At 41.0% G+C, this 20,881-nt stretch overlaps 1 protein-coding gene across 1 annotated transcript in view; it reads right to left on the bottom strand.

Annotated features, from left to right (window-relative positions):
* LOC120533516 (gastrula zinc finger protein XlCGF57.1-like) overlaps window positions 1-20,881 on the bottom strand; it is a 695,777-nt gene that overhangs the window by 554,666 nt on the left and 120,230 nt on the right. The window lies entirely within an intron of this gene.

Genomic DNA, 20,881 nt, shown 5'->3' with positions numbered 1-20,881 from the left:
TTAGTAATTTAATTAGATGCTTTCCTGGCTTTAACCTCAACTCGTTTATGATTTCGATTATTTTAATTTTATATCCTGGTCCTTTTGAAACACTGTTTCTCAGAATGTGCCCTTCTCTTTTTTGGCATAAGATACATAATAAGAATTAAGAAACAGAACCTTCTAATCTGAGGCAGTGGTTCATTTCCCAGAAAGAAGTGGCTTGCTCTCTGCATGACGCAGGTGGAAACGTTTAGACATCCTGGGCTCTGGTTCATATGTAAGGTGAGGTGACGGCATGATTCCGAAATCATTCTTACAAATGATGGTGTTGTAAAAAGGAAGTTAGATCTTTGTGAAAAGCTTCTATCTGGTCATCTTACCAGTTTACATCTCCATCATTGCCTTTTGAGTAAGAGTTATGGGTAATGAAAGTCTAACACTTTACTATGATGCCTACTGCTTCTCTGGATTGAAAAGGCCCAATTCAGAGTAGTTTGGGAATCAAGTGAAGAGACAGTGAGTAATCTCTATTAAATTAGACGTACATTTGAAACAAACCTGAGTTTTTAAAAAAGTTTCAAACATAGATTGTAGAACTCACTGAATAAATTTTAAACAGTAAGTGAACAGCCACAATCATATGACAAATGATTAATTACATTTTTAAAACTACTATTGACAAATCCTCAAACTGAGTACAGCAGTTTCTATTTGGAGTATCATGCTTCATTAGTAAGGGTTACCCAGTAAATAAATTGTACCTGCCTGTACTGTCACATCACAAAAATGTCTCATTCTCTTTCCCTTCAAGTAAACTGTGTCCTTTTATGTGACACATCAACAACTGTAGAAATTCCCTTTTTGGGCCACCTGCATCAATTCCATCTTCATTTATATCATAATCATCTGTAAATGTCACCAGCATTGTGTAAGTCGGATCATAGGACTGTCTCTTAAATCCACGCAGGGCTCCTTCCCAAAGATCTCCTCTGTTTATATTGAATATTGAAACTTTATTAGGTCGTATTTGTATGGGCAGATCAGACAAAATTGCTTTCACATCAACTGATGGATCTTTAATACTTTAATAAATAAAAAAATTACAATTATGGGTTGCATTTACTAATACATTCATCAGCCTACAACAATCATGCATGTGTGGACATCCGCATGTGATTAATATTGAAAAATACTGTCCAACAAGAAAGAATTTTCATTGTGGTGTCAAACTGCCATTCCCAAATGAAAACCTGTGATAGCTGATTTACACAAAAGTCAGTTTACAACAGTTTCATGAAATAAAAAAGGGTGATGGCTTATTGCATTTATAAAGTATCACTTGAGAAAAGAAATAGAAAATCATTTTTTTCCAACCTTACTATGCTTTCAGACTCTTCTTCAGAGGAGCTTTCCTTGTCCTCAATGACAATGGGTGAATAAAAGTCTACGTAGTTTCTGTGTTATAGTAATAATTATGCATTACAAATATTTCAGTTAACAGGGAGAAAAATTAATAATGAAACACCAAATTATGAAAGTTTACTTTTATGGTCTAACCTGTAGCACTGTGACCCGGTCAGGGATGATGAACTTGTGGATGTTTCTGTGGTGCATTTGTCTAATTGCTCTTCACTAATTGGGACTGAAATCTAAAGAGGAAAAATTCATATTTGATTCTCTGAACATAACCACATTTATTTGTAGAATGCAGTATTTTGGTAACACATCTACTACTACTGAAATCTGAGGTACAAATACAGTCGAGCTTCAAGAAACATCAGTTTAAAACATACAGCATTTACTCAAAGTGTTTCACACCTTACCATTGTCTGCTGCAATTTAAAAAAAAAACAAATTACAAAATAGGTATTTTGGGGGATTTATTAACTGAATGTATGACAGAGTCATTGGGACCTTTTTCAAGGATGAACAAAGGCCATACATTTGTACTTCAGAACAGGTCATCCACTGGAAGCTCAGCATGTTCAGGCCCTGACAGTACTTGGACGGAAGACCACCAGCGAAAAGTTTGAGTTGCTGCTGGAAGAGGTGGTAGTGAGGCCAGCATGGGGTGCTTACCCCGTGGTCTGTGTGTGGATCCCAATTCTCCAGTGCAATGACAGGGACACTGGGCTGTAAAAATGGCACTGTCCTTTGGATGAGACATAAAACCAAAGTCCTGACTCTGTGCTCAGTCAAGATCTCTGGGCACCTTTCAAAAAAGAGCAGGATGTTCCCTGATGTTAAATTGTTCACCACTGCCTGGCCATTCTGTTCCCCTACTTATCTCCTGTCTCTAATTGTCTAACTATCTCTTCACCACCTAATAGATAATGTGTGGTGAGCATGCTGGTGGAAAAATAGCTGCTGTTGCATCATCTAGTTGTTTATGTTAAATGCTATATAAATATACAAAATTGAAGAGCTGTACAAACAATGACAAACAAGTTAAACACAAGATTCCTATATTACCTTTTGTTGGTCAGGCTTAGATTCTTTTCTTGGTGAACTATGGCATAATGGCTACAACAGATAGAAAAAATGCTCTCCATTATTTCTATTTAATGATTTGTACAGGCTAAAAATGTGCAGCTTTATGTTTTAGCACCTCATTACCACCTTGCTTCAAATGCTACCCACAACCCTGAAATAGATGAACATGTTATGTAATGAAGGGAAGGATTAATAAACACACAGAGAATATTATTACAAAATGTACCAAGGTGTCTTCTAAGTTGTCTCTATTCCTGCTCCATCTTGGATGAATAATAACGTCATTGTCAGTGTCATCCCCTTGACCTTCAAAATGAAATAGTTCATAGTCAATGACTAATCAGCAATTTATTAATTACATAAATTGTACTTCATTTGTACAAAGTTAAATTATCTTTTCTGATATTTCAAATGATTTGCTGAAATTATGCACATGTATAAACTCATTAATGTTACTTATTTGACTCTTTTATTGGCATTGCACTATTTTTTACTTACGGAGTGTTTTGTAGTCTTTCTCTGCACAGATGAAAAATGTTAACCTGTTGAAGGGCTTTCCAATAGCTTCTCTGACAGAGGTATGGCAGCATAGACGTTTTGAACCGTGTTTTATTCATATGAACATTTGAAAATATGACTGTATGACTATATGTATATAGGGGGACATAAAACTGGGTATGCGAGTCTTAAATGAACTTTATACGAGGGAAGTTCAAAAAGTTTCCGCACTTTTATATTTTCATTGATAAGCAGGAGGAGGAGGAATTGAGAATTAAAAAGTTGATATGATGCTGGGAAAAGGTGACTGTTTACAAAAGTGATGTCATTTGTTTTGGAAATTCTTAATAAATGGAGAGAAAAAAAAGTGTGCAAACATTTTGAATGTCCCTCATATATATATATGCACGGGGCGGACATTCCCTGCTCTCGCCTTCGACCAATCACTGGCGACAGAACAGTACACGCTGTCCAATCCCGTGCCTGTAACGAGGAGGGACTTTCGGTCAGCCATCTCGCTCTCCTCTCTCACAGGAGAGCGTCTCTCTGGGCAGCTCCGCTGCTGCTGCGGCTTCTCCTCTCTTTCTCGGCAGCCACCTTCCTGGGCTCCACGTCGGTGAGCCACCCCTGAACCACAAAGTCCACCAATGGACATCCATTGGTCCATGCTACACTTCGTTGCTGCGGGGTTGGGTTCACGCCGCCCCTGCGGCACGTCGGTGGGTTCCCTTGTTGTGCCGGGCCTTTGATAGACATTTTTATGAATGCAGGTCGCCACCTCGACGCAGGTGGAGCATCCTGCCGGATACGCCACTGTGACATAGAGCGGCCCGGACACACACAGGCAGACACCGTTTCAGTCATCACCCCAAGTTTATTTACACTACTATATACAAAAGTCAAGTGCACCGCCACCAAACCCCCAGTCTCCCCAAAGTCAATAGCCACTGTCTCCACACATAAATCACTTGGGCCTATATATATATATATATAAATAAAGTTATATACAACTTTCCCTTTCCTTGTAATCATTTTTAACGTTATTTTTGTGTGAACTGTTTAGCTTTGAATTTTATTAAAACTTTTAAAACTAAGTACTGTGGAATTATTTGATTATGTGTCACACTTTTGCCTGAATCGTTCTATGAACTAAGCAAAACCTGTAGAAGCTTGTTTTGGAAGTTTTGGACAAGCCCCAGAAAGTACATCATATATTACAAAATCCTAAATCAGGCTTTATGCTCCATTATTACAAGACATCACTCACAACTCCACACATTATTTATGGATAAAAATGCAGTTTTATTGTACACATCTATTGAACTATCACACTGTTAATATAAAAAGATAAACTTTTTGGGAATGGATATGCTTTATTTCACATAGGTGTAATTACAGAACACACATTTGTTAAATTAATACCGTTGATCAGGTATATTGGCTTTTTGAAGTTTGTTTTTGTAAAGATAAATTGTATTCAACTGAGACCTCCCATCAGAGATAATAAACTGGTCTCAAGTGTAACTCTGAGTAGACAGCTGGAATATGCATTTTATTTTAATGGTCACAGAGACCTGAGATTTCAAGGTCAGGCCAGTGTTAGACTGGTAAAACTTTCTGATCAGGATCCTGGGGAGTGCTGACATTTTTACTATTGTAGTACAGTATTTGTCCTGGTCAAACAGTAAAGTAAGAACTGCACTAAATGAAAAAATAACTTTCAGTGCATTTTTTTTTTTTTGACACGTATAAAAGTATCTATGTAACACAGAAATGTCGCTTACATCACTGATACAAAAATACTTTTTCGTCAAAGCAGCGAGCAGCTGCTCTGCAAGGCCAGTCGAGTAAGTAGCTTCGAATGAGAGGTTAACTTCTGTCACGTAATAAAAAATAAAGCCGTGCGCTGTAATGTTGCTATTTAACAGATTTGAATTCCAACATATGTAAAATGTTACGATTCGAAGTTTCAATACTGACTCGACTGAAATGGAGGGGCTGACATGTCGCTCCTAGCTCCAAGTGTGTGTCTGGAAGTTTAACTGGACCTGCAGTGTAAAACTGTGGAAGCATTAAAACAGTGGTTCTCAAACTTTATGGCCTTATGACCTAGTTTTACTTAGATGTTCACTAATGACCCACACGTATAAATCGAATTAGTCAAATTCACACGAATATAACCGAGAAAAGTGATCGCGCAGTGCTGTTGGGACCTCCGGTTAAAATGGGGGTGAAGGTGGGAATACATTATGGTGTGAACAAGTCAGTCGGTGAAATGACCAATGGATCAGAAACACTGGCTTAGAGTGCCGTTAAAATACTCTTGATAAGAAGCCACAGATTCCACCTGCCTGAGGCTCACCGCCATTATTTTATAACTACGTTTTTATCTCCCTAACAAACACTCACTTCATGCCGTTCTGTGTTAGTCAACGAAAATCAGACTAACAAAGAAATATTGTGATAATTTCTCCTAATTGTATAAAAATACAAAATTTTCCATAAATTAATTCGTGAAGATCACTGCTGGTGAATAGTCACACCACAATGTCAACAGCAGAACTCCAAACGTACCTGAACATTTTTAGTAATTCTTCGCTTGACTGATGTCTGAAGCCGCTCACTTTGTTTTAAGCTTCGAAATCTCAGGAACTCCTGTAGGGTTGTCCCTGTCTCTGTATTTAATCAGAGTCAAAGAGAATGTTGATTAAGAAATCGCGATAAAGTTTACGCAAACGACACCCCCTGGCTTGATATTTGCCTCTGTGGGTTGTTTCTGGTTTTTCCACTGAAGACCCAACAGCGTCTTTTAATTCATGCGGCAGAAAAGTTACAGATTTTCCACAGCTCTGGCAAAATAATGCCCGCTGAACCTTGGAAACGCCACAAAACGTACAAAACATATTACATAACACAGTAGTGTAAAATAGCGAAATAACAAAATAGATGGAATTGGTGTGTAAAGTTCTAGCTCCCTTCTCCTTTTCTCTTCAATCCCTTTAAATTTCATTTCCATTTTGAGAGTCCACTTCCAAATTTTTTTCTAATGTGTTCTACAGTATATGTTTCATGTTAATTTGTTTTATGTGTTTTTTAATAATTTGGTGCGTGTGTTTTGTTAATTTGTTCTATGCGTTTCAGGTTAATTTGTAGTTTGTGTTTCATGTTAATTTGTTTTATGTGTTTTGTTTTTGTAAATTTGTTGTATTGTGTTTTTTATTCATTTGTTGTATTGTGTTTTTTATTCATTTGTTGTATGTGTCTATTTACATCAATGATTTTCTCTGTTGTGCTGCAGTTCGGAAGATTACTTATTCTCCCCCCCAGCGCAGCCTTTGATAAGATGCATTCACAAGGAAAGGATGTTGCTGACAAAGTCAGATGCTTTTTTGAAAGTTTGGCTCCAGATGTGCTTATCCAGCTGCTCCTTTTTGTCAGTACTTAAGTGATTTTTATGTTCACCTCTGGATGAATTCGCAAAGTTTCTTTTCAACATTTTTGTTGCATTAATGCAGAAATCCTGAGGCTTTCCTTAAATTGCAGAAGACACTGTTGATGGCGCTGAAAGACACTTGTGATTAGTTATGCAACACACGTTTTTACTCGCATTGCTTTTTGGAAATCAATAATATAAATCAGCTACAGATCTGGGAATCACTGAATAGTAAAAAAGTTTAATGAGGAGTGACTTGCGCATATACTGGTGTAATGACCACGTCGGCTTTAGTGAAGCGTTTCATAGCCTCTCTGATATGATCCACATGGGGTAGCATAGATTCTGGATTGTTATAATACGTGTTATCTTACGCAAAATATGATCATCAATTTGTTACAGATTCTAGGTGGACACGATTCCACACCAAGGAAAAAAGATGCCCCATGTAAATCGTTCATAATGTCTCCAAAATATATTTGTTAACTTACAGATAAGTACTACATAACTGTTTTATACAAAACCCTTACTTCAACACATACGAGCCCCAATTAGGATTTGAACTCACGTTAGCACGCCTTTTCGCTGTAGCAGGACAACTGCTTTTACGCTTTGAGCCAAAGTACTTGAGCAGACGACTGACTGACCAAATCGACTGCTGACTGTGTGGATATCAATGACGTCATTACGCTAGCGTGACTCAAAATCACGTAACGGGCGCATTTAAATCATCCGGTGCTCCGAAAGCTCGACACGGTGTCAAAACCACAATATCGAGCGGCCCATCACCTTCTCCCGAACTTGCAGTCTTAATTTATTGGTTTTCATTTCGTTGTGTCGGGGTGCTGTGTCATTTAAACCTTACAATGTAGTTTTAATTAAGGGTGATAGAAAGAACATTTTCTCCTTACTAAAGTACGGAACATGAAGTCCATGTCCGCCCTCTCCGTTTCTGATTGTCCTGAGGGTTTCGCCCTAACTCTGCAATTTTAATCTATTTATTTATTTATTTTAATTTTACTGGTGATTATTTCCAAATACAATTGTTGCATTTCTTTTGTTTTCTTAATATAAGCCCAGCCAGGTGAAGTGACTTGCTCATGGTCTCCTGTGTCAGGATCAGCATTTGAACCTACAGCCTCAGGTTTTGAAGCTGAAAGCCTTAACCACTACACCACATTACCTGCTTAGATGTCCAGGAGAAGTGATGTCAACCTCGGTGTCTAAAACCTGACCTAAGGAAATGGACAGAAGCATCATCGGCTTGTGGGGGGCACCTCTCAGGGGCTGTTCATTATGGATGATCTTTCCTGACCATGTGGCAGTTTGGAATTTGTACAGGGGATCCCAGTCATTACTGTATGAGAAATTCTTAAACAAGAAAATCTTTTTTGCTACTTGTGACCCCTTTTGACATTTTGTGATTGTGTAGGCTGCTCTACAGTGGGGTCTCCAAATGGACAGATGGAGACGTTAGGAGTTTCTGCACAGTTTAGACTTTATGCTGGTCTTGTCCTTCCCTGCTGCTCCTCTTTGACCAGCAGGACATCGTGGTGTCAGGCTGACTATCATCTAATGCTGTTGGACCAATCAGAGTTCAGCATGACTTCTGTTCTTGAACCTTCCACCATCTCCAGCAGTGTTCTTTTCACCAAGTGAAACTAAAACCAAACTTGTTCAAATTATAATTTAGTGGACCAGAACTGAAATAAAAGTTAAATAAACTGTCCGAAGAGTAGAAGTAGAGAATAAGGAGAATGAGGCAGGTGTTGTCAGGTTGATGTTCACCACACTTGTCTTTGTGTATAATACACATGTAATAGTATGATGTGATATGTGTGTTAAGAAGGTCCAACACAGACATGAAAGGCGCTATATAACAGATCACTGTGAGCACATGGTGGATACATAAGTGAAGATTTTACTCCAGTAAGGTCCAAGCTGGGGCCATCATAAAGCGAGCCGGCTGCAGGACTTCATTGTTCTTGGCCCTGGTGCATTGTGGATACTCCATCCATCATCCAGCCCGCTATATCCTAACACAGGGTCACAGGGTTCTGCTGGAGCCAATCCCAGCCAGCACAGGGCACAAGGCAGGAAACAAACCCCGGGCAGGGTGCCAGGGCACACACACACACACACCAAGAACACACTAGGGACAATTTAGGATCGCCAATGCACCTAACCTGCATGTCTTTGGACTGTGCGAGGAAACTCCACGCAGAGAGGCCACGGAAAGATCTCCTTACTGTAAGGCAGCAGCGCTACCACTGTGCCACCATGCAGCCCATTGTGGATACTCTCCATTTAGAAAGCCATATGCCATGAGCACTTTGGATTTGAGGTGGGCTACGTTTCTCACAAATTGATGAAGAGTGTGTTTTATTGAGGAGTTCTGGGCTGGTAGGTGTGTGAGATGTGACTACTTACGGGTAGCACCAGAGTTTCTACACCTGCTCTGGAGCTTTAAAGGTCCATCCAAGAAGACCCAGGATGAGCTGGAAATCAAGGACTAGACTGGATGGGAGCTCAGCTGGTGGAGAAGGAGAGGGGGCTGTGTGGGTAAGTGGGCCAGCAGCCCCATGGCTAACTAGAGCTACTGCTGTGGAGTAGAGTTAAGTGTTTGGGATTCTACCTCCTTGGGGTCTCTGTCTTCCCTTTCTCATATTTAGCATTTATTTGTAATCAAAACCTCCTTTTTTTGCTACTTGTGTCCCCTTTTGATATTATGTGGATGTGCAGACTGCTCCACAGTGTGGTCTCTGGGTGGGATGGATGGCATACGAGACACTGAGCTCCTGTCTAGCTCTAAATTTAATGGGACATATTGCTGTGAGGCCAAACTGCCTATAACGTTCAGGCCTTACACCCTTTAATCAATTCTGGCTCAGCCTGACTTATGTTCTTGAAACTTCTACCATCTCAGTATTCCACCAATGTTTTTTTGCAAACCAAAATGAAAACTAAAAAGTAGTTCACCAGAAATAAAATAAAAGTGAAAAGATTTCCAAAGAGTAGAACAAAAGAATAGCGAGGATGAAGATCGTGTTGTCATTCTGATGTTCACCGCACTGGTCATTGTGTGTAACGTACACGCCACGGTGAAGAGTCGCCAAGTTAATAAATTAAAACCCGACGGCAGCAGTGTTAGCTTAGACAAGAACATCAGTGTGTGTGTGTGTGTCCAAGTCCATCACTGTCTGCTCTTACACTGAGCCCCCTCACAGCTCCAGTCACCTCGTCATCTGGACAAATGTGGCAGTGCCGATCTAAACGTTAAGCTAATGATGTGCCTACCTGATGCCCGTGCCCACCATGAACTGCCTGAATTGAACCTGCAGCTGCTCAGTTTAGAATCACAGGGCACTCGGGTGATAAATGAGATGGACATCAACTCGTCACATTGTAAAGAACAATTGTGGCTGTCAGGGTAACTTTTGTTCTTTAAGTTTTATTTGTAAATATAAAAATGTCTCCCAGTTGTCACCCTCATTTCTGTTATGTTTGAATTTATTTTTTAAACTTCCTGAAGTATCTTTCACTGTAAACCTTCACATTTTTGTTTGTCATTCTGTCACCATTACAGATAAATTGTCCAATTTCTAATGAAGGTTTTGATGTCCTCTCTATTAGTGTTGAGGTGCAGACTGAGCTTCCACAGCACGACGGTAGTTCAGCATGGGAGGCTCATCAGGTGACGTTTGAGGTGGTCCTGGCACTTAATGGACAGGCTGTACAGCAGCTTTGTGAGATCTCAGCTCAGTTGTGGACTGATGAAGATGAGCTGATGAAGATACTGCAGTGACGATGAGGCAGAGCTCAGGTATGAAAGAATGACCTGCCTGCCTCAAACACACCAGTGAAGAGATGGAAAGGACTGACATTATGTTACAGAATGGTGACTCCATTAAAATGGTGGAGTCTGAGGTAACTGGGGTCCAGTAGTCAAAGAAAGGAAAGCTAGAAATGACACTTCACAGGTCACACAGCGCAGAGGACGACATCACGTCCCTAAGGTAAGAAGCTGGGAGACACGCTTAGGTCCTGTGTAACACAAGGAACCTCAGGAATCTGATGTCACCACTTTATGAAGAGGGGTGTTGAACTTCACAAGGATGATTACTTGGAGTGGCTGCCCCTACAGTGTGAAGGACAGTGTCTTACTGCAGAAAGGTGAGTGGGCTGCTGTGCTCCTCAGTAATCCACAGGATGGCACACCATTGACATCTTCATGGTATCCAATAAGACCAGAACCAGATGTGAAACCAAGTTTGTGATGTCCAGACACCCCCTGCATGAAGCAGAAGACCACAAACAGGCTGTGGTACCAGGGCCTGACGTGAACGAGAGTGTCTTGTGCCCAGAGATACCCCTAAAAGAAGAGGAGGGCAGCAAACCACAGAGTGGGTACCTGAGGAACGTCAGATTGTGTCACAGGAACAGAAGATATTTACCAAACGAGAATAGATAATTATATCCATCAAGGTCGCTTCTTTAGCCAATAGCTAAAATAATACAAAGCTACTGTCTGTCCGAATGCAAGTGTGTGGTCCCTCTGAGCAATCTGATCGGTCCGTTTGGCTTTGGTGGCTCACTGCTATGGGAAATGAACCTGATACTTTAGGGGCGCAAAGTTCAATTCCTGACTGTGACCCTTTTCTAACTTTTTTTTTTTAAATGTATTTTTACCAAAAAAAAAAAAAAAAACTTAAAGCATTTAAACAAAAAATGACGTTGGGCCACTAAAATATAATAGGGTGCAAGCTGAGTTGCCTTTAAAGAGGGGAAGCATTCGCAAGAATAGAAAAGAAGTTGTCACAGTGGGTAGTGGCGGCCGTAGTGGAGAACCTTTTTTTTTTTTCTATTATCTTTTTCAGTTATATTTTGTTTGTCTGACTGCTGTAAGTAGGATGAGTTCATTCAAGTATTCAGCCCCTCAAGGTCATTCTGGACTTGAAGTATCAGGTATCTCTCTGTGTAACTTAATACAGGATGTCCATATATGTCCTTATTTATATTAGATGAACACATCATCAGCTGTATGCTAAACATACGTTGGTATATTCATACACTCTTGTTGTGAGGGACCGCTAGACGTTACTGGGCTGATCGAACCCCAGCTGGCCCAACTCTTCAGATAGAAAGAGCAGCAGCCACACCAGAGAGTAGTTTGAACACCAAACTGACTCTGAAGAAAAGATAATAGAAATACTAAAATCAAATCAAATAGTCTTTTACTGTCAATTCAATATATGTGCAGAACATACAGGAGAATAAAAATACTGTTTCTCAACTTCATAGTACAATAAAATATAAAAAAAGTATAGAAGTATAACATTAGATAAATGACATTAGAACTTGTAAAGTAGACCTATGTACAATGTGCAATAGTCATTAGTGCAAAAGCCACTTACAGTAAATTAATAAGCAGCGTTGCCTAAATGAGTCTGCCAATTTTTTTTCAAATGCTTTCTGTGTAACCAACTAGCAGAGCAATTCCAATTTTCTTTCAACACCTGACTGAATTATTTCTGATTTTTCATTTTGTTATTTACAGTCTCTTTGGTGTTTGCCTTTTTAGCATGAATTTTCATGTCTCCCTGAAGAGGAGTTTTCTGTATGAATGTTTTTCCACACTTAGAGCAACGGTATGGCTTTTCTCCTGTGTGAGTTCTTACGTGTCGCTGAAGGCTGCACGGTTGTATGAATCGCTTGCCACATTCAGAGCAACAATATGGCCTTAATCCAGAATGAATTCTGTTGTGTCTATGAAGGCTGCTGTTATCAGTGAATAGCTTGTCACAATCAGGAAACGAGTACAGCCTCTATCAAACGTGTATTCTTATACGTATGTCTACGAAAACTGCCTCTTTGTGAGAATTTCTTGCCACATTCAGAACGGACCTAAAGATGGTCTTTATTGTGGACTCCTGCATGACGCAGAAGATTGCTTGTGTCGTAAAATCTTTTGCCACATTCAGGACAGCAATAGGGCTTCTCGCCAGTGTGAACTCTTAAATGCTTCAGATGATTACTTCTACTTGAAAATCGTTTGCCACATTCAGAACATGAAAATGGCTGTTCTCCTGTGTACACTTTCATGTGTTGCTGAAGATGGCCTGTTTGTGAGAATCATTTGCCACATTCAGAATAGGAAAATGGCTGTTCTCCTGTGTGCAGTCTCATGTGTGTCTGAAGATGGCTTGTTTGTGAAAAGAGCTTGCCACATTCAGAACATGAAAATGGCTGTTCTCCTGTGTACACTTTCATGTGTGTCTGAAGATGGCTTGATTGTGAGAATCGTTTGCCACATTCAGAACAACAATATGGTTTCTCTCCAGTGTGAATTCTTTTGTGTCTGCGAAGATGGCTCTTGTCAAAGAAATGTTTACCACATACTGGACAACGACATAAACCCTGTTCTCCGTGACCAATCATGTGTGTCTGAAGGTGCCTCACTTGTGAGAATCATTTGCCACGTTTATACAAATATGGTTTCTCTACAATGGGAGTTGTGGTATGGCTGTGTTTTGGCAAGTTCTTAACACATTTAGAACGGTGGTATGGCTCCTTCTCTGAATTGTCTTCTCTGCGTTTCTTAGGCATGTGACTATCTGAGAATTGTTTCCCACCTTCAGGACAGTGATACGGTTTCTTACTCCCATGAATCCTTCCATTATCTTTAGAATTCAATTTGTATTTAAATGTTCCCGCACACTGTTGGCGGATTGGATTTATATTGTACACTGTTTGAGATTTGATGGCATCGATCCTTGTTAGCTTCACAATAGGCTGAAATCTAGGGTGCTGAGAGGCCGTTACCAAGTTCTTTGTTGCAGATGCCAGTTTCTTCCCATTCTTATCAGGCTGTTTATTTTTTGGACATCTCTGAAGAGTGGACAAGTTGTCATTCTCCTGAAAGTCTACAGAAATAAAAATAAGAGTTAAAGTTTTAAATGACCAATATTTAAAATAAAATAGCACTACAAGAAAATATTCGGTGTTTAACAGTATATGCCTTTTGCAACCCACTTTAGAAATGCATGCTAACGGAGTTAACAATTCAACAATCTCAACATTTGCAGACTGAATTAACAAACACATAAAGCCATATTAGGATGCAGTTACCATGGACCAGGAACAAGCCATGAGCAACTATCATTAATGGCTTGGTAATGGCTTGAAAAATAAGGAGCAACTGGGGCAGCAAGGGTGGCCAACATGACCTGCAGACCTTTTAGAGAAGACCCCATATAAAAATGTCAAGGATGATAAAGCCAGTACATCTACATGCACAGTGACATTGACATTGCCAAGGACTCATTACATCAGTCATGGTCCCTATGACCACTCCACCTTGTTTGGATAACTGTGCTAATCGAGGAGCTAATTTATTGGAATAAGAGTGAACTCCAGCCCTGGGCAATCAAAATCATTAGGCAATAAGCCACATAGTATATATACATACTTCTTTCCATTGCTCCCATTAGGGGTTGCCACAGCGGATCATCTTCTTCCATATCTTTCTGTCCTCTGCATCTTGTTCTGTTATGCCTAATGCCTAAGAGAAGGTTTATGGATGTGGTGAGAGAGGACATGCAGGTGATGGGTGTAACAGAACAAGTTACAGAGGACAGAAAGATATGGAAAAAGATGATCCGCTGTGGCGACCCCTAATGGGAGCAGTGGAAAGAAGAAGAAGCGGTGCACAAAATCCCATGGTTCATCAGAGACATTAGATCTTTAGTGAAGTTATAACTACACTGTGTGCACAATTATTAGGCAAGTTGTATTTTTGAGGATTAATTTTAATATGGAACAAACAGTGCTATCAGTCAATCCAAAATGTTAATAAACCTGAAACCTGAATGTTTCACAACGGAAATGTGAGTGTGAACATCATCAGGGTAATACATATGTGCGCACAATTATTAGGCAACTATTAGTGTGCAGATTTATTATGCAACTAAAGGAAAAATGAAAATTTTCCCATCTCACTTGTTTATTTTCATCTGTTATAGTGAGAATAATAAACAAACCTCAAAATTTACAAATAAACATCTCTGACATTTCAAAAAAAATAAATCAATCAATCAATGACCAATATAGCCACCCTTCTTTCCAATAACAGTCATAAGCCTTTCCATTCATGGAGTCTGTCAGTTTCTTGATCTGTTGACGATCAGCTTTTTGTGGAGCAGTGACTACAGCCTCCCAGACACTCTTCAGAGAGGTGTATTGTTTTTCTCCCCCGTAAATCTAGCGTTTAAGAAGTGCCCACAAGTTCTCGATAGGGTTTAGGTCAGATGAGGAAGGGGGGCCATGTCATTATTCCTTCATCTTTAAGACCTTTACTGGCTGGCCACACAGTGGAGAACTTCGATGCAAGTGATGGAGCATTGGCCTGCATAAAAATCATGGTCTTTTTCCTGTATCACTGTTTGAAGAAAGTGTCTTGAAAAACTGGCAGTAGGTTTGGGAGTTGATTTTGAGTTCATCTTCAATGCAAAAAGGTCCAACTAGCTCATCATTAAAAATACCAGCTCATACCAGTACCCCACCTCCACGTTGGAGTGGAGCTCTGTGCCCATTACTGATCCACAGGTCCATCCATCTGATCCATCAAGAGTCACTCTCATCTCATCGGTCCATAAAACCTTTGAAAAAATCTGTCTTCAGATATTTCTTGGCCCAGTTTTGACGTTTCAACTTATGTTTCTTGTTCAGTGGTGGTTGGGTTTCAGCCCTCCTTACCTTGGCCATGTCTTTGAGCACTGAACACCTTGTACTTCTGGGCACTCCAGGTAGGTTGCAGCTCTGAAATATGAAAGTACTGGAGGATAATGGGTTCCTGGTAGCTTCACGTTTGATTCTTCTCAAATCTTTGGCAGCTAATTTGCGTCTTTTGTTCTCAACACGTTTCTTGCGACCCTGTTGACTATTTGCAACAAAATGTTTGATGGTTCTGTGATCACACACCAATATCTTAGCAATTCCAAAAGTGCTGCATCCCTCTGAAGACTTTTTACAATTTTTGACTTTTCAGAGTCAGTTAAATCTCTTTTTTGGCCCATTTTGCCCGAGGAAAACTAGCTGCCTAATAATTCTGCACACCTTGATATATGGTGTTGATCTCCTTAGGCCACACCCTCCCTCATTACACAAATACACATCACCTGACATGCTTAAATCCAATAAGCATTCAAGTTAATACAGCTTTGTTATACTAAGGTTGTTATAATATTAATAATTGTGTCACTGTATCTGTTATTCATCTCTTTAAATGTATTTTTCATTCTTTTTCTGTGTAACATGCCATGCAGAGCTGAGCCAGCTTTAGCACAGGGTGTCACCTTTCAGATGTGCTGTGCTAGGGAAAGCACAGAGACAGACAGGAACAGCTGTGGCCAGCCCTAAAAGGCCTAGTGTTATATGATCTGATGGTCTGATGCTAAGCTCAGTTTGTCTACCTTGTTTGACATGGGACCAGGGGGCTTTGGTCGTGTGGATACAATATAAGGACCACTGGAACCAGTCCAAGCTTTGAAGACCTGAGGGAGTGAAAGCAACATAGACTCCAAGACCGCCTCCGTTGTGACAGCAAAAAGCCATTTCTACACGACCGAACCCCCGTGGCGTCATGAAATGTGTCTGGTCTTTCCTGTTCTATAGCAACGTAAGCTGCATTAAACAAGCTAAGTATATTCTGTCTTTTCTGTGACTTTGTCGCCGCCTATCGCCGAAAAGAGGGATATCACCGTTATTATACTTATTTAATTAAAGGGTTATTAAAACCGCCGCAATATAAAAGAACATATTTCCACGGAGCTAACACTCCCATCGGAAACATAAATGGCGTAGTCGGCAGGATTGTAGCAATATTTAATAACTAAAATTAATATTCATAAATCATAATTTTATGATGCCGAATCGTGTTAAAACATGTGCTTTGGATAATAGCGGAAGGGGCGGGCTCAGCCTTCCTGGATGGTCGTGCGCACTGTCATGGACACCCGTGGCTGAGTTATTTAATAATTATACATCCCCAATTGCATGGCCTGAGTTAGAGGGAGCAGTGACTCCTTCAAATGTGCAACAGGCGGTATCAGCGCTCAGGCTGGAGCGCAGGAGAAAAAAGGAACAGCAAGCAGCCGGTGAGATCAGCTGGATTTTATTAACTGCAGTACGTGAGTTGGATCATAAACTGCAAGATGTGATCATCGAATGCGGGGAACTTAGACAAGAAATAGAAAACTTACAAGACAAACAACTGATAACTCAAGAATGCATGGAAAATGCAACGTCTCGGGCGAACGAGTGGGAAGCTAAATGTACTACACTAGCTGTCCGTTTAGTGCAGGCTAAGCACCGTAAACAAGGCAAAACACACCCCGTTTCCTCTTTTAAAGTACGAGCCATAATGCAAGGCGATTGGAATCCAGAAACGTGGGATGGCAATATATATAACTCAGATAGTGATGACGACATCTGGGAAGATGACGAAGGGGACGGAGAAGCGCTAACGGATAATAATGACACTCGTCAATTATAGACGCGAGACCGGTCGTGCAAAATAAAGCAAAGGGGCACCCTGGTGGACAGCACAGGGTAACACGAACCGTACGCGACTTTACACAATCAGAGTTTCTAGACCTTGGTAAACAATATAGACAGAAGCCAGGCGAGAACTTGATGCAGTGGATTTTACGTATGTGGGATGAAGGGGGTGATAGTTGTCAATTGACAGATACAGAGATCAAACATTTAGGCTCTATCACCACGAATCCGAAGTTAAGAAATGTCTTACGAGGGGACAGCATCAAGCGGTCGTATCAATAGTGGAATGGGTTGTAAACGCCGTGAAACATGCATATCCAGACGCGAGAGACGCGGAAGATATTGATAGATCTTGGCGTACAGCTTCTGAAGCAATTCAGCAGCTGCGAGAAATGGGTGTGCAGGCAGCTATTTATAAAGTTGCACCAGGAGGTGCGTTTGCTGGCCCTGATAATGAAGCCTTCACTGCTGGAATGCAAAACCATTTAATAAAAAATGCACCGCATCATTTAAAAGGGCTCTATTATCTATGCTCGCCGGAGTTAATCAACAGACAGTATGGGATGTGGCCGCATTATTGGGCCAGTTAGATGAATTGGGAGCAACGGTATCGGCTGGGCAGAAACCAGTTAGAGCCATAGCAGGGCATACAATACAAAGAGTAAGCCGTTCAAAAATGGTGCGTGATCTGATAGAAGCAGGAATAAAGAAAACGGAAATCGATGGTAAACCAACAGGGGAAATTTTTCAGAAATGGCAAGCTATGCGAAAGTCTAAAAAAGACGAAGGCAGGATCCCTCCAACCACACTGCCTAGTGAGGCGGAAACAAAATACTCCGAACATAAACCAAACGCTTTTAACTTTCGAACGAGTGGCGTACACCGCCCAACATATTGAGGAGAGGCAGGTCTCCTGCAGGCGGGAGGTACGGCTCATTCATGCAGGAGACCGACGCCCGTACGTCCCGCTAACTATTTACTGGGGTAAACGGAAAAAACCACATCAGGTTATGGCACTTATGGATACTGGGGCAGAAGTTACTTTAATTCACGGGAATCCACATAACTATTCCGGACCAATTGTTAATGTAAACGGATACGGAGGCTCAGATATCCAGGCGAAACTAATCACAGTACACTTAGCAATAGGAAAGTCACCCTCTTTTAAAGCTAAGGTGCTTATCTCAGAATTGCCTGAATATATTCTGGGAATAGATATTCTTACAGGAAAGGCATTCCAAACAAATGGGGAACATTTTCTTTTGGGATTCGTAATGTCATGTGTAGAATAGTAAAAGCAATAGTAAGAGGAAAGGCAAAATGGACCCCTTTAGAAATTCCAGTCCCTGACACACCTGTAAATTTAAAACAGTATCGTTTGCCAGGAGGTTTGCAAGAAATAGGAGAAACAGTGGAAGAGTTATTGCGGTAGGAATTATTCGACCTGCAGTTAGCCCTTTCAATTCTCCAGTGTGGCCAGTCAGAAAACCGGATGGTTCATGGAGAATGACAATCGATTACAGAGGTCTAAATGCTAAAGCACCGCAATTGACTGCTGCAGTTCCTGATATTGTGACCATCATAGAAGACATCATGGCTAATGCAGGAGAGTGGCATGCTGTTATTGACCTGGCTAATGCTTTTTTCTCTATTCCAATTGCAACCCAAAGTCAAGATCAGTTTGCATTTACATGGAAGGACAGACAGTACACCTTTCAAGTACTGCCACAGGGATACCTACACAGCCCTACGTTGTGCCATGGACTTGTAGCAAGAGATCTGGCTACCTGCTCAGATTTGGAAAAGGTACGATGTTTCCATTATGTGGACGATATAATGTTAACTGGGGATGAAGCATCAGTAACAAAGGCATTGTCAGTTTTAATATCCCACATGGAGAGCAGAGGATGGGCTATCAATAAAGATAAAATCCAAGGACCCGCCAGAGAAGTTAAATTCCTGGGCATGATGTGGTTTGGACCAGAAAACGAGTGCCCCAAAAAGTAATTGACTCTTTGCAGAAATTAAAGGCACCAACTAACAAAAAAGAAGCTCAATCCTTTGTGGGCTTAATGGGCTTTTGGAGAGCATTTGTGCCACATTTGGGACTAATTTAAGACCTATACATGATGTTGTCAAGAAAAAGGCACAGTTTGAATGGACAGAAAAACAACAAGCTGCTTTTGGGGCAGCTAAAGAAGCTTTAGTCCAACACCAAGGACTGGGGCCTTTAAAAGCTAATTTGCCTTTTGAACTGGAAGCCACAGAACAGAATAATATTGCCACGTTGAGCCTATGGCAGAAACACAATCAGAAACGTGTTCCCATCGGCTTCTGGAGTCGACAACTGACAGGCTCACAGACTAAATATACACCACTTGAAAAACAGCTTCTAACAGCATACTGGGCTCTTTTACACACTGAAGACAGACAGGGCCTGCTCTGGTAACGCTACGCACTCACTTGCCCATTGCTGGGTGGGTTAGAGATAATGGCCTGGGAGCGAGAGCAGGCGCTGCCCAAAATCAAACTTTATGCAAGTGGAAATGGTATTTGCAGGCCAGAGCTCACTTTGCAGGCAAAGACACAAGTGCCTTACAAGGGGCTATGGCCGGAGCTGTGATTTATGAGGATCCAGAGGACATACCACCTGTTGTGCCTGTAATAGAGTCGCCCTTTAAAGAAGCACCAGCATACAGTCATTTGACACCAGCGCAACAGGAGAACAGCTGGTTCACAGACGGGAGTGCAACTATGGAAGGAGGTAAAAGGCTTTGGAGAGCAGTGGCTTATCAACCTCACACTGAGACCATCCTGAAGCAACAGGGGAAGGGAAATCAAGCCAATGGGCTGAACTTATTGCTGTCGCTATGGCATTAACAGAAAATCAAAGCTTCCCTGTTGTTGTTTATACTGATAGCTGGGCAGTTTTCAGGACTAACAGTGTGGATCACAATGTGGAAAGGACTGCTTGGACTATTCATGGGAGAGAACTGGGGTGGCACAGAACTGTGGGAGCAGCTTTGGACAATGGGCACAAGAGGGGAAACTCTCATTGGTCATGTGGATGCCCATGCCCCTCTGATATCCCCTGAGAGGCTTTATAACCAACAAGCTGATCTAATAGCTGCTGTTCGAGAAATCAACTTGGAAGAAGCCTTTGTAGCAAATGAAGATCTGTGCACTTATGCTGAAGTAAATGTAATCAAGCCTTCCTTAATATCATTAGCAAGGTGGGCTCATGAAACTTCAGGACACATGGGAACAGAAAAAACATATCAATGGTGTCATCAGCGATGTATTCCAGTCACTATTGATATTGTTAAACAAATAGTGAACAATTGCTCCACATGTACAGAAGTAAAACAATGGCCCCTACAGAAGAAGGCAACTGGTAAACTGAAGAGAGGAATGGGACCAGGACAAATTTGGCAGGTGGATTACATTGGGCCACTGCCACGAGAAAATAGACTATTATATGCTTTAACTGCAGTAGATAGTTATTCTGGACTGTTACAAGCTTATCCTTCAACAAGAGCTGACCAGAAAGCTACACTGAACAGACTGAGCCAGTTAATCCAAGCATATGGAGTGCCTGAAGAAATCCAAAGTGATCAAGGAAGCCACTTTGCCGGGAGAGACGTACAAGAGTGGGCTCAAGGAGCTGGCATTCAGTGGACTCTGCATATCCCTTATCACTTATTGAGAGAATGAATGGCCTGTTGAAAGAACAAGTTAAAAAACTAACTGGGCACAATCATCTTAAAGGCTGGACTAAAGTTTTAAAGCAAGCCTTATTTAATCTCAATAATCGTCCGTTGGCTGGGTCCACACCTTTTATGAGACATCAAAATGTCGGAGGAGAGCCACCTGTGTGTGCCCTCCGCCTGACAACAATTAGTCCACTGGCAAACAATG

This window comes from Polypterus senegalus, chromosome 8, assembly GCF_016835505.1.
Source record: "Polypterus senegalus isolate Bchr_013 chromosome 8, ASM1683550v1, whole genome shotgun sequence".
Classification (NCBI taxonomy): domain Eukaryota; kingdom Metazoa; phylum Chordata; class Cladistia; order Polypteriformes; family Polypteridae; genus Polypterus; species Polypterus senegalus.
Note: the sequence above shows the minus strand (reverse complement) of the source record. Positions and strands in the feature narration are given on the sequence as shown.